General features: G+C 43.1%; 1 protein-coding gene and 1 long non-coding RNA gene across 2 annotated transcripts in view; both read right to left on the bottom strand.

Moving 5' to 3' along the window:
- Nucleotides 1-14,906, bottom strand: part of PDE11A (phosphodiesterase 11A) — a 402,070-nt gene that overhangs the window by 118,264 nt on the left and 268,900 nt on the right. The window lies entirely within an intron of this gene.
- Nucleotides 5,407-13,962, bottom strand: LOC110147081 (uncharacterized). Its single transcript, XR_011490895.1, has 3 exons — nucleotides 13,867-13,962; nucleotides 13,100-13,191; nucleotides 5,407-5,556 (listed from the first exon to the last, which is right to left on the bottom strand). It is a non-coding gene; the product is annotated as an uncharacterized lncRNA (long non-coding RNA).

Below are 14,906 nucleotides of genomic sequence, written 5' to 3'. Positions count from 1 at the left end.
AGCACATGGAAATATTTTTGATTCATCTAATAAAGAGTAAATAATACAGTTTATCCAAAAGAGAATATTCTTAAAAACTGTAATTACCCCGGAGAATAGTTTTCTTTTATAATAATAATTTGATTACATGGAACCTTTAGATGGAACCCATTTTATGGACCATATAGGAGATCTGTACACTAACCCATCTAAGAAAGAGAGTCAATGGATTATAAATTTATCTTCTAAAAATGAATCAGGTCATATTTCTCATCATGCCAGTTAGTCTTATAAACACATACCAGGTGAGTAAAGCCCTTTTCTGTCTTATTTCGTCATGTCTTATTAAATACTGAGATCATTCAGTGTGCTCAGCCCCGAGCGACAGTATACGAGCAGCTCTTGGAAGAGTCATGAACTGCAAGGTGAAGGAAAAAAGCTTCTTGTTCTTATCTAGCGTCACTGGATATAAACTATAGGCATGAGACAGCAGTTATTTTTTTATTCTTTCAAAGGTCACAAAGGATAAATGATTACAATAACATTTCACCCACTGAATTTAGATTTTTACTAGTAAATCCTGTTATTGACTTTAAAAGCTGCAAATCTTAAAATCAAATATCAGGCCATAAATCTTTAAAATTCACATCTTTTTCTGAATGAAAGATCTATGAAAACAGATGATGGATTTCATGGGCTGTCAAAGAAAAAATGCTACATTTCACAGTTTGTCATTGAATATGATATAAAACACCTGAAGGTAGATTATTTATATTGATAAAACTATTGTTTGGCAGCAGAAGCTATTTTCTGGGGAATAAAAATAAAATATCGAAATAACTAGAAATTTTTTGCTTTTGAATTAGGTGGTGAAAAATAATGTGGATAAATGCCAAAAGATATTTTCTTTGAGTCAAATACAGGGTATGTTATTGCAAGCATAGGTGAGCATAGACTAGTTTCTCATGAGACACAATATATGTTAGCAACCGTCTACTATTATTTTTGCTGGACATATATGAATTCATCTTTTAACTGCTTTTTTTCTGGTTGTTGTTATCATCCTTCCTAACACTTTCTTTCAGATGTCATCAAACATTAAGTCAGATTAAGGATGTCAAAATTATTCTTCTCTTTCCGGGCAGTGACAGTGAGATTAAGGAGCTAGTTAGCTTTGTTACTTTCTACAGCTACAGACAGGGTCCTCATTTCAGCCAGCTTTCTCATCAATAAATGTATCATGAAAGGGCTCATTAAAGGAATGTGGCCAGATATCACAGCTCCCCAAACAACTAGGAGTTAACATGTCACAGAGATGAGTCTGGAAAGTCATCTTCCCCTGATGAAGACATCAAAGGATGCTCACTAGACAAAATCAAAGTTGGCACATGTCTGTATAAATATATATGTATCCACTAATCTGCTATTTTCAGCCCCTAAACCATTTTGCAAATAAGGGCCACAATTATATGATGCCAAATATTCTTTTAAAAATTAAAATATGCTGTAAAGTTATATTTAGAGATTAAAGTCTCATTATACTGAAAGAGTTCACATATGAAGTTATAAATACATATCATTATCTCCTTTGTATTAATTGCTATATCCCTTAACTAATGGAACAAGGTATACCATACATTTAAAAGCATACCTTACTGTGAAGAACATTTACAGACAGTAGTTCCAATCCCAGTTTTGATACTGACTTGAGCAAGTCATTTTCTCTCTCTAAACTATAGCGCCCCATCAGGTTAGTTCAGTTCAGCTCAGTTCAGTTGCTCAGTCATGTCCGACTCTGCGACCCCATGAACTGCAGCCCGCAAGGCCTCCCTCTCCATCACCAACTCCTGGAGTTCACCCAAACTCATGTCCATTGAGTCAGTGATGCCATCCAACCATCTCACCCTCTGTCGTCCCCTTCTCCTCCTGCCCTCAATCCTTCCCAGCATCAGGGTCTTTTCAAATGAGTCAGTGAGTCAAGAAGGGACAAATCACTAATTTCAGAGAATTATTTTGATGATTAACTTACTATACAACATGTAAGGTGCCTGGGACATAGTAGGTGCTCAATAAATGATAGCTGTAATAATAATAATAGCTAAAGCTATTATTTTAAACACAAACAACCTGAATAATTTCTGAGGATGCTTGTGACAGAGTATAGTCACTATTTTACTGTGACTTAGAAATTGCTGACTGTTATATATTACTGACATTGTGAATGGAAAAATGATGAGGTCACTGGGAAAGGGAATAAGTCAGATATTCAGAGAATGTCCTGGGCAGAAGGGAAGATGCAGATGCAGGCTCATATGGCTCCCTTCTCAGACCCTGAAAACTGGAGTCAAGGTTTCATTTACAACAGTACATAATCTCACATAAGAAACCTTGCCACCTCTGCCCAGTAAAACACAAATCACCAACTACCAATTTTTATTTTAGGCAGTTAGATAGTTAGTACATCGTTAATTCTTGCACATACTTGGGATCAGTATCACTGTCAATTCCGTTTTATTTCCACCTCCTTTCTAAGATCCCCAGTTGGAAGTAAAGCCCTGCTCTCTGGGCGTCTGTGGATATTCTAAGGTAAGATGAATCTTAAGGAGCGCCCATCCTTTGAGGCAATTTACAACTCAAAACAGCTATGCATTTTCTTTTCAGGGTAGAAATATTGACAATAAAAATGGGAACAGCCTTGAAATATCCATTGCTGTAATTTAAGTGACTTGCTCTTTGGAAATTCCTGAGACAAGTCTTTATTGCAACTACTATTTAATGATAAGCACAATAATTAAAAGGCTTTTTCTCTGAACAGAATCAATGCTAGGATCTGAATGTTCCGTGGCTTTTCAGATTACAGAGCATGGCCCCTGGCGGATGCCCCGACTCATTCTTCTCAGGACTCTCTGTGCCTTTCCTTCCTTTGATGATGTGAGGACCCAGGGCACAGGGTGCCCAGGCTGGTGCTCCCTGGCACTCTGTTACAGACGCCATTAGCAGGTGGCCTTGGACAGAGATGTGGGCAAAAGTTGGTACGTACCCTACCAGAGAAGGCACAATGCCCAGGAGGGTATGAAGTCTCAGAAAAGTCAACTATTTAACTTTATTAGTTGAGTATTCACCAGAACACTTTTTGTAGATATGCGGCACATATTACTTGGTGTTCTGTGAGATACCAACTTGGGAACCAGCCTAGATCTGGGCTTTTCATTCCTAGCTCCATCACAGAATGAACTGAGAGTTTTAAAACATACCAGTACTAGGCCTCTGCCCCATTTTTTTCCTCCAAACTGTGTGGGGGTGATGCTCACATATTGGTATTGTTTTTAAGAGCTCTGGTGTCTAGGTGAGTTTAATGTCCAGCCAGGACACTCACTCTGACCTAGGCCTGCCACTGAGGCCTCCCCCGCTTCTCAATTACCTTCTTTCTAGTACACAGAGCTCTAGTAAGTGAGAGAGAAAAAAAGCCTTCCAAAGCTCTGACGTGTCGGAGAAGGCCTTCTTTGGGATCACATCTGAATTATAATTGCTCCTGAAGCTTTAGCCCATGGGTTGATGATGTGCTGGCTTTTCAGGACCACTCCTAAAGGAAATCAACCCTGAATATTCATTGGAAGGACTGATGCTGAAGCCGAAGCTCCAATACTCTGGCCATCTGATGCAAAGACCCTGATTCTGGGAAAGACTGAGGGAAGGAGAAAAAGGGGGTTACAGAGGATGAGATGGTTGGATGGCATCACCGACTCAGTGGACATGAGTTTGAGCAAGCTCCAGGAGATGGTGAAGTGCAAGGAAGCCTGGCGTGCTGCAGTCCGTGGGATCAGAGTCAGACTGAGCAACTGAACAAGACACATACACTCAAACAATTAAAAGAAGATTGAAATGTTTTACAACTTTCCAAGGCTTGTCATTTGTGAAACTCACACAGATTCATAGATTCTGTGTCATTTGTGAATTCATTAGTTCAGTCATCAATTTACTGTTTCAGTCACTAAAGAAATATTTATTGAGCACCTACTATGTGCTAGGCACCGTGTGAGGCATTGAAGATACAGCAACTTTCAAGTAGCTTAGAGTCCAGCTAAGGCAAATCTGTATTATCTGTATACCCATAAAAAATATACAGAAATGACACTCGTGTACTAATTTATTAATGTGAGTCTACAGAATTAATAGGCATGGAATAGTATTGGATCTACTATTAATACGTTGCTTGTATTAGTCGTTGTGTCTGACTCTTTGTGACCCCATGAACTGTAGCCAGCCAGGCTCCTCTGTCCATAGGATTTTCCAGGCAAGAATACTGGAGTGAGTTGCCATTTCCTTCTCCAGGGGATCTTCCTGACCGAGGAATTGAACCCAGTTCTCCTACATTGCAGGCAGATTCTTTAACATCGAGCCACCAGGGAAGCCCAGTTAACAATGGACTTGTTAATGATAATCACTATCGACTGTGTTAATTTCCAACGTCACTGACTCTCAGAAAGAGCAGACAGCACCTTCCCTCCATCTGGCTGTTCTGAGCCAGCCAAGAGTGGCTGCTCAGGGCAGTGGGCAGGGAAGAGTTATGCTGAGCAAGTTTCCACTTCCCACTGCCTGCTCTGCATTCTGCCAGTGTCCTTAATCAGCGACAAGACATGCACGCATTTCTGGCGTCGAAGCCTTTCGAGTTTAGCTGTGTTTAATCACTACACTAAAAGCGTAGGCCCTTCCGTCACACAGCCTGAAGTGAGGGGAGGCTGGGACCTCAGCAAGAACTGGGGGTTGTCAGTTGACTCACTAATTTTTTTTCCTTGTCTGGTTTGCAGCGAGTTCATTTCAGAGCTTTGATTTGCTCTTCGGTTCTCTAATTGCTTTGATTTCGCCTATGCATGCAGTCGATATTAATTTGCTGTCCCATAGTCACAACAAAAGAGCAGAAACAAAGAGAAAATCCTGTCTTCCTGTGTGGTTTGCACAGGACCCTGTGAAGGAGAAACTGGAGGAGCCTGGGTGGCCAGATAGCTGGCTGATCAGGGCCAGGTCACCTTGATTTGTTCCTTGGCTCTCTCCTTGATTCTTCTCTGGGTGGGGAGTTGGGTGGGTTGGGGGAGAGGTAGCCTGAAGAGGAGGTAGAACTTTCTAAGAGCAAAATAATTCACAAGATCAGATACTGGTAAAGTAACCTAAGGGGTCTATATCACATTTAGAATACCCACTATCGATGGCATCTCACCTCTATCAGAGAGAGGCTAATTGTTTCCATAGCAAAAAGCCTGAATTTATTTCTCATGGAGGCTCCATGTTCAGCAGACTTCCTTTGATCAGGCAGATAACACTGGGGGCCAAGGTTGATCTTTTATGCATCCTTATGACCCTGCAGATGAAAACTGTGTGCTTCATGACAGTGTTATTCTTTAAAATTGGATTTTTATTTGCGGGGGTGGGGGGAGGACAAAAGCATCATGCTTTGTATTGATAAAAGATCACATTTGTCGCCGAGAGGCTCGGGTATTCGGACATCCAGCCTCCCCACCTTTCCACTGCCTCCTCTTGTTCTTCACAGCTGAAGTCCATCTGGATTGTCCTCTTTCCTAGCTGACAGGGAGAGAGCCAATGAAATGCCTTTTCCTGTTGCTGGGTGACTGCGAATATTTTGAAAACATGTCCCGTAAATGCAGCAGCTTAAAAGCCTGCCATTGGCTGGGTGAGCATTCTGTGCACGGTGACGCATGAGGCTGACATGAGTGACAGGTGGGAACAGCTATGCAAATATATCACTGGCCTGATGTTCCACTGGAGAGGAAAACTATTTCAAGGCTGAGTGACAACTATAACATACCCCGTGGAAGAAAAATAAATCTCCCAGAGTCTACATTTAGGCATCTGAAGAACAGTTACGGGAAAAAAGAAAGAAAAAAACCCTCAAGGTTGTCTTACCCTCAATATCCTGCTTTTCATGGTCTGATTAGCAGATCTACCTAGAAATATATGTGCATTTCTCTGTATCTTTTGTACTTGTTTGTTGATACATTTTAAAATCCAGACTTGTTTGTTCAGGGAAATAATTTAAACACTGTCAGGAGGCCTTTTAAATTTTTCTTTTGTCTCCTTGTCTCCAGCGCCCCTTCCTTCACCTTCCTCCCCTGACCTTCAAGTCCAAATATCCGGCAGCCACAGGATGTGGTCAGTGTGGGGATCATCATGGACTGCATTTTATCCCTCTCTGTCCACTTCAAATATTTGCATCCTGGTGGGAGGACCAAGCAAAGTCTTGTCTAAACAGCTTTGGGATTTTCTTTGCTGCCAGAGAGCTGTTTGGATACAAATAACTGCTTTTGCTAACACCGGGTTAACTGTTCATACACAAATCTGCCAAAGAGCCTCTAGGAAAGAATGTCCTTCTATTAATTGAATTCTAATGAGGCCAGGAAGTAGATTAGGAATTGAACTATTTTACTGTGAGTTTCAAACATCAGACATAGGGATGTTAGACTTTGATCTGATTAATCCTTCCGTAGGTCCTAATTAGTTCATGAAAAAACTATTCCAGAAGGTATCTGTGGGTTACTGGTGGATCCTGTTGAAGGGGCCTTCTCTGGTTATAGTACATATCAGAGCCTCCAGTGTCCACGTGCAATAGAGATGCTGTTATGCTATGACCAGATTCTGAAGCAGTTGTTAAAGAGGAATTCCTGGGCCGATTTAATTGGCACATATCTGGAAGTTATATTTATTTGCCTTATCAGATTTGGCTGAGTTTGAGAGCCAAATCAGGGTGACCATTAGTGGGATTAGCTGTGGATATAGAAATGCTTTGAGGACATAATTTTTTTTTTTTAATAATGTGATTTAGACAAAGTCTCTCGAGAAACCACTTCAGCAGGTAGGTCCCTGGCAGGGGTCACCCAGTGTCTACAAACTATGAATCGTGAGTGCCTCCCCTTTGCTCAGGGAATCTGAGCGTGCCATGCAGATACACTCCCCTGTGAAGGACAGCCGTGACACTATCCACCCAGTACTGCTCTCCTCTCCAGGGCACTGCTCCTTCTCCCACTCACACCATGTGTGCACCTGGGAGCTGACATGTTCTTCAGTGACTATGCCCTGGCACAGGTGGTTGGTCCCGGGATGGCCACTTGGCCCAAACTGGACCAAGTGGAAAAGTTCCCTAACATTCTCCAAACTGGAACTTGGTAACAGTTCTTTCTAGAGGGGGCTGCTGAAAGATGAGAAACTTAGGCCCTGATAGAGGCCATGGTGACTCCTTTATAAAGCAAAGCCAGGCTGTAGTCAGCACAACCAGGGCCTCAATGCTGCAGTGATGTGGTCTGCCCATTTGACTCGAGGACACATTCAGAGGCTTGCTGCCACCCATTCCAGAACGGGTCAGGTGGCTTCTCGAGTCTAATCTCGTGGGGCAGATATTCTTTTTGGTATGCAGTGTACTCTTGTTTGGGGCTTCCCAGCTGGCTCAGTGATAAAGAATCTGCCTGACAAGGCAGGAAGATGCAAGAGACACAGGTTCCACCCCTGGGTCGGGAAGATTCCCTGCAGGAGGGCATGGCAACCCACTCCAGTATTCTTGCCTGGAAAATCCCCATGGACAGAGGAGCCTGGCGGGCTACAGTCCACAGGAGTGCAAAGAATTGGTTGCAGCTGAGCACACATGCACACACATACTCTTGTTTGTCATGTTTCCTGGGAGGAACTCTGAGCTTATATATAGAGGAATATTTACCTGGGACCTCACACCCTAAGCAATCCTGCCTCCTCCTGAGAGAATTACGGCGCAGGCTCTCCCTGCACAAAGCTCCAGTGGGGGAGATGCTGAATGCTGCCCAGCAAACACAGAGATATCCCCAAAAATATGACACGTGGACCTTTGGTGTTTAAGGGGGTTATCAAAATAACTCAGCCTGTGCTCTCAACATAACTTCTCAGAGAACCAGAGGAAAGCTATTTTTAACGAGATCATGGATGATTTGAAAGATATTTCAGGCAGGAGCATAAATTTCTCCATGGTTTTAAAGGGAGACAGATTCCCATGATTTTTCATTTTGGAGCAATGAACTCACAGAAAGCCTCTCCCCCTCTTGTCTTTCTTTTCGGAATTCTAGGGCTTTCCTCTGGATGGTGAGGGAAGTATACAAAGTGTCCTCCCTTAGGCTCCAACTTCAGGGCTTCATGGAGTTGTTTGACAAACGTAAGCCCAGTGGTGAGGATGGCCACCTGTTGCTGCAGAAACCATCACCAAGCTAGGTTTTCATAGAACTTCCTTCCACCTCTGGAAAGGCCTAAGATGAATTACAGTGTATGTGAGGAAAATAAACCCAGGAGAGAGAGGAATGGGATCATTCAGCACAAGATATGTTTGGGATTTACCCTTTGGGGGGGAAATTGCTTTTAGATTTCACAGACCTCTCCCTTGAAGTTGCTTTTTCAGCATGCTGAAGGCAGAGAAAGAGCATTTGCTGAAACAGTAGGGCCGGGTAACCTCACAGTCTATGTAAGCTTAAAAACAAACCAACCAATCCAAACAGCCACATCAGAGACTATTGAAATTTGAACTCGTCTATTAAGGAACTAAGCCATGGTTACAGAAAGGTTCATAATCTGACCATAAGGACAGGGTCAAACCAGGACCAGAAAAACCTAAAACAAACAGGGCTCCACATCATTTTGAAAGGGAATGTAACAAATTCAGCGTGACAACTTTCACCTTGCTTTTTTTTTAATCTGTACACTATAATTAATTGGGCATTTCTCTGTACCCCAGTTTCATCATCTAGAAAATATGAAAAATAATAGTTGGGGTTTTCTGAGGATTAAGTGAGCTACTATAGGTAAGGCACTGGAAACAGACCTGGCACATGGTAAAACATTCATGAGACATTTGTTGTTTTCCAGGTGACTGTCACACAGAGCAGACTGCACAGGTGCTGAGCAGGAGAGTCTAGGCAAAAGAACTCAGCAGTGAGAAGCCAGGCCCCCAAAACTGGCAGTGAGCTGTCTCTCCCTCAGCTGCCCAATCCATAAATAGGATATGGCCACCAAGGCCTCTTTAAAGGCTCTGTTAACATTCAATGAAATAAGAGCTATGAAAGCTCTTGGAATCAGCAAGAATGCTATAGCTATAATAGCACTGCTTTGAGCGAACAGCAATATTTAGAAGTATAAAATGATTGGTATCAGGTTATCCTGCAGTAAGCCTAGAAAATGTATTCTAAAGTCCGTCCACCTGGAGATGCTTAACAGTGGAATAGTATATAAGCCTTTTATCCCGGGATAGGTTGAAGAGAGCCTGCCCTTCGGTAAGTTCTCACCAGCCCTTCTCACCCTTTGTCCTTTCATGGGGGTATGGATTTGATTACAGTGAATCTAAAGAAGTACCCGTAGGCATCACTGTGCCACCTTCTAGGGCCAACTAGGAGGCCAGCTGCATGGTTCCCCACCTGGAGGAATGAGGCAAAATCTATCCTGACTTTGGATCCCATCCATAAGGTGATCTCACAGAAAGGATTCTAGAGTTTTCCCTGTTAGAGTGTGACTGACCAATTTTCAATTTTTATTAAAATTCTTCCTTGTTCACACCCTAATTCCTCTTAATCCCAACGAAATGTTTGAGGCCTTGGATGGAAACATCAGCCTGTATTACATGACAGCCGGAGAATACTCTCTGTGGCTATTCTTGTTCATAATGCCAAGTTTAATTTCTTGGTTTTCTGTATAGAAGTGTCTAATACAAAGATAGCAAAATCCTGCACAGATACTGTGCTATTGACTATGGGGGTTCTGAGGTGGTATCTGTATGAGCTCCATGAATGGCTTCTAGGGAGACAAAAAGGACCAGAAATAGATTCACTATTTCACCAACAAGCAGCATTCCTAGGAAGGAGAGTGAGGAAAAGGTCCCCCGGGTCTGGGAATGAAAGGGCTGCATTGGAGGGGACAGCGCACAGCCCACAGATGACGAGCTTCAAGCCCTGTCACACACAGTGCTACACACAACAGTAGAGATCATTAGTGGAGCGTCTGAGACCACCACCTCACTGTCAGCTCCCAGCCCCTCCCCTGACACCCACTGGCTGGGACAGAGCCAGCGGACGCCTGGACCAGGCTTTGTTGATAAGGCTGAACCGAGATTCTTCCCAGTTCTTTGGCCTCGCGCCTGGGCAAATGAATAAGCTGCCTGTGTCACTAACATATTCCAGGTCATGCACACACACAAACATTATTATATCTTGGAATTACTTTTACATTACTGTCTTTTGGGTTTTAACCATTTTCCTAGAAAGGCAGCTCAGCAAATCCTTGCGTGGAGCAAGGATGGCACCCAGTGGCCAAAGTGTTTCATCTCAGATCTTGTTTCCTTGAAGATTTTTCTGTTGGCTTTTCTCTTTGGGAACAATGAAAGCCACAGGATCTTTTTTCTAGAGCCAGAGTTGAAGCTCCAAATCACCTGACTATCTGTTTTAAGCTGATGTGCATTCACACACACACACACACACACACACACACACACACACACAAGTTGGGGCAGTATACAGAGATTAATTCAGAATAACTTCTAAAAAGCCTCAAAGATTTACCATCAATGTCTTGGGTTAAAGTCATCATAGTGCACATATGCAGATCACTACCCGTGATGTCCCTAATGTCATACATCACCCTAGGAAATACCATACAAACATTAACCCAGCCTCACATTCTTTACTTCATATCTTCCCCAAATAGTCTCTAGCTCATGAGTTCTCATGCCTTAAACATAAGACTTTATCTCCTGACAAGTGCTTTATCATTAAACTGATGTTTGCAATCTCATATCCCTGTTATCTTTCTTATAAGGTACTTGGCAGGCCTGGAGAACACAGGATAATAAAGTGGGTCTGTTCTTTTTTCCTTTGAGCTTTCCAGATGTTGAGAGATTTCTATACAGCTAGATAACCAATCAGACTGTAAAGAAGACAAGCAAGATGTCAGAATAATGGATCATACACCCTCTTGCTGAGAATGATGCAATATCTTCATAACGTTTGCTATTTCCAATTTCCTTAGGTTTCTAAGCAGTGTGAAACCCTAGGGCAAGAAGTCACATGGATGACACAACCATAATACAAAGAGATGCTTCTAACAAAATAGTTAATAACAAAATATATTGATTGTCCAAAGAATACCATGAAAAGTCTCTTTTTCAATGCCTAAATTCAGCCAAAAAATTCTTTTTTTCTCAGACCTCATCCACCATTCATGCTTGTTTGGTTCCCCAGGCTGTTGATGTGCCACAAAAGTTCCAAGATAAAAGTTAAATCAAGAGAAGTGACTTCAACATAAAATTCCATGATATTGCTTATGTTTTCCTATTCAGCTACTTAAAAAGAAGAACTGTCTTCAAAACCAAAACAGAACACTGGGGGGGGGGGGGGTGGCGGGAATCAAAGCCAAGTCCGTGCATCGTTATCTCCGGTGCTATGGTGCTCATTGTCCCACATGTAAAATGCAGCTGTAATAAAGCAGCCCTCACCAAGAGCTTATGAGACTCATGTGAGAGAAGAGGTTTTATACACTGCCAAGTCAGTACTTAAGATATTACTATTTAAACATTTAGAGGTGGCACAAGTGTAAGTCTTTATACTGATGAGACTGAGATTCTTATCTTACCTAAAATAATCACTTATCTTCTGCACAAGTACTATAGTATACTATGCGTGCGTGCTAAGTCACTTGAGTCCTGTGCAACTCTTTGCCACCCTATAGACTGTAGCCTACCAGGTTCCTCTGTCCCTGGAATTCTCCAGGCAAGAATATTGGAGTGAGCTCCTCCTCCAGAGCATCTTCCCAACCCAGAGACTGAACCCACATCTCCTGTGTCTCCCGCACTGGCAGACGGATTCTTTACCACCAGCGCCACCTGTGCTGTGATTAGCTTGCTCAGTCAAGTCCGACTCTTTGCGACCCCATGGACTGTAGTGCGCCAGGGTCCTCTGTCCATGGGATTCTCTAGGCAAGAGTACTGGAGTGGATTGCCATGCCCTCCCTCCAGGGGATCTTCCCCACCCAGGGATCAAACCCATGTCTTCTGCGGCTCCTGCATTGGAGGCAGATTCTTTACTGCTGAGCCGCTGGGGAAGCCCCAACTGTATACTATATTACCATTCAAATGTTAACAGAGCCATGGTGGGCTTTGGAAATCACTTATAATATATAATGACATCAAGTTAAGCCAAGTCTTCTACAAAATACTCACATTTTTAAATAGAGCTTATATTTAAAACTTTGGGTATTTAGAAATTCTAAGGACCCCAAAATGTTTTGTCAACTTTATGTTGCTTTGTGTTTTATTTTCCCTTTCCCTTCTAGATATAAGTTTTACAAGCTCGTAAAGTGATAGCATGTTATAGCTGGATATCACTTTGCTTTTCAGATTGGAAATCTGAGGCCTGGAAATTTTAAATGAGCCAAGAGGTCTAGGGGCTGCTTTGTCTGCTGACATGTTTGCTCTTTCTTATCTTATTGTGTCTGCAGCCTTATAAAGACTGTCTTAAAAGGGGAGCTCTGGCTACTAAGACTGTAGAAAACCCTTAGATCAGATAGTATGTCCTGACTTCATATTTCAGATGGTACCTTGGAACCAACACAATCATGATTTGTACATGCTTGTAAGATTTTGAATAGATCCATTTTCAAGTGAGAAAAAACATACAGAATTATCAAAGTAGTACATAATTTCAAAAATAGGTAGAAGGGACAGAATATAGAACCATACAAATAAAAAGAAGGAGAAATCTCAAGATTCAAGAAGATAATAGTTTTAAAGAATTTAGTCATCAGAGTAGTGGTAGCGAGACATATGAATGAAGAATCTCACTTCAGCAATTTCTATAATATTAAATTGCTGAATTAACCAAGAATTAATGGCAAGGGACATTTGCCCTGCTGTAGGCCAGAGAAGGGCAGATATTGTCATTACTGAATACTCAAAGAGAACATCTTAAACAAAGACAAAGAATCCCTTTATTTTCATATACTTAATGCTTCATGGGAAATCCAGGAAATTAAAAATCAAGAACTTAAAACAAGGGGCTGAGAGGATTTGCAGCATTCTCATTGTTACAGAGCCCTGCTTCAGAATTCTACTCACATGTTGTAACTTCCTCTGCCATCAAAATTGCAAATAGATCCATGAATTGGTCACTCAGTAGGGATTTCTTCAGCACCAGGAGCAAGGCTTGGCTTTAGGTGATTTAAGGGTTACAAAAATGAATTAGACAAGGGTATTCTCCCCGAAAAATTCTCCTAGTTTAACCAGATGACAGGTGCACAAAGATTTATATCACAAGGTAGACATGATAATTACAATGAAAGAATGAGCAGATCACTTTTGCCTGAAGGACAGTAAGAGCAACTTCACCGGGGAGGGCAATTGAGCAGGATCAGACAGATGGTGGAGGCTTTAAGTATGCAGACAGAGGAATGAGGATGGGACAAAGATAGGAAGGGCAGAGTATGGACTGGACACATCACCTGGAACGCCTGTGAAGGGTGGGTACGTGGGAGCCTGAGAAACAGGCTGGAGAAGTGAACTGGAGGTTAGAGCTCAGAGCACTTTTAATGCCCATTTAAAGAAATTTGAAGTGATAGACTCTAAAGACTTTAAGAAGATGCTAAGCTTGGTCAGAAGGAAACTGGCACCAACATAGACTGCTGCTGATCTGGCAGCCGTGTGCAGGACCCCTCTGGGGGTGGAGCAGGGGGCCCGGACCGGAGTGCGCACCTAGTCAACGTCTGCATAAGAGGGAAGGCGGATGTGAACTACGGGGACTGCAAGGATGACCAGAGGTGTCCTAGTCAGACTGGAGGGGACGGCGCACGGAAGCGGGGGGCGTGAGGACGCAAAGATAACTGTACAGTTACATCCACGGTGGGCTTCTGAAGAGGAGGCTGAGCGGAGCATCGCCGTCAGGAGTTCACAGTTTCTGGGTGAAGTGAAGAAACCCTCGTGATGGCTAAGCCCCGCCCATATCACTGAAGTCATAGCTGACTCTTTGCGACCCTTCGGACTGTGTCCCACCAGGCTCCTCTCTCCATGGAATTCTCCAGGCAAGAATACTGGAGCAGGTCCGCCATTCGCTTCTCCGGGGATCTTCCTGACCCAAGGATTGAACCCGGGTCTCCAGCATTGCAGGCAGATTCTTTACTCTCTGAGCCACCGGGGAAGCCCCTTCTCCTGCATTGGCAGGCAGATTCTTTACCCGCTGAGCCATCGAGGAAGCCCATCACTGAAGTGAGGGGCTATCAATTCTTCAGTTCCGATTCCATCTCTGTAGGGGCTGAGGGCTCTAACTAGAGAAAACCAGGAAAGAAGGGAGAGTGATCCAGGCCCAGAGGCCCTAATGTTCTGGAAGCTTCTGACCCCTTGGCCTTTACAGTTCCCTTCGCTGTTTGGGGCTCTAACAGCCTCCCTCTTGCCCTCCAAGCTGTCTTGCCTGGACCGGCAGGGCTGTCACTGCTCTGAAACGAAAACTGAACTGCCTTTGATTCCATTCCCTCAGGCTCAGACTCTCTGGGTCTTCAAGTAAGGAATGCAGTTGAACCCACTGTGTTAATAATAGGTGGAGGAGAGAAGGTGGGAGAATCTTCTCCCAGGAAAAGTAGCTGCTCATAGTGTCCTCTGGGAGACAGTTTTCAAATGGAAAGAAGTGACAGACAGTGGCTGTTTAAGGTGATCTGAGAGGAGGTCAGGGTCACCACAGGATGTACCTGACCAGGTGGGTCCTTGAAGAGCCTTCCACGCAGAGCCGCTTAGTTCAGCAGGAGAAGAGGTCAGCCTGGACTTGCAGCCCTGCCTTCCCTTCCATCACCTCCCGCCCCCAATATTTTCAATACTCAAGAGTGACAAAGTACAGCCATCTTTTCTCTGATGTGGCATTGGATTAAGACACAATTCA

The sequence above is a fragment of the Odocoileus virginianus genome, chromosome 13 (assembly GCF_023699985.2).
Source record: "Odocoileus virginianus isolate 20LAN1187 ecotype Illinois chromosome 13, Ovbor_1.2, whole genome shotgun sequence".
NCBI lineage: Eukaryota > Metazoa > Chordata > Mammalia > Artiodactyla > Cervidae > Odocoileus > Odocoileus virginianus.
The sequence above is the reverse complement of the archived record's forward strand: the minus strand, read 5'-3'. Positions and strand labels throughout refer to the sequence as shown.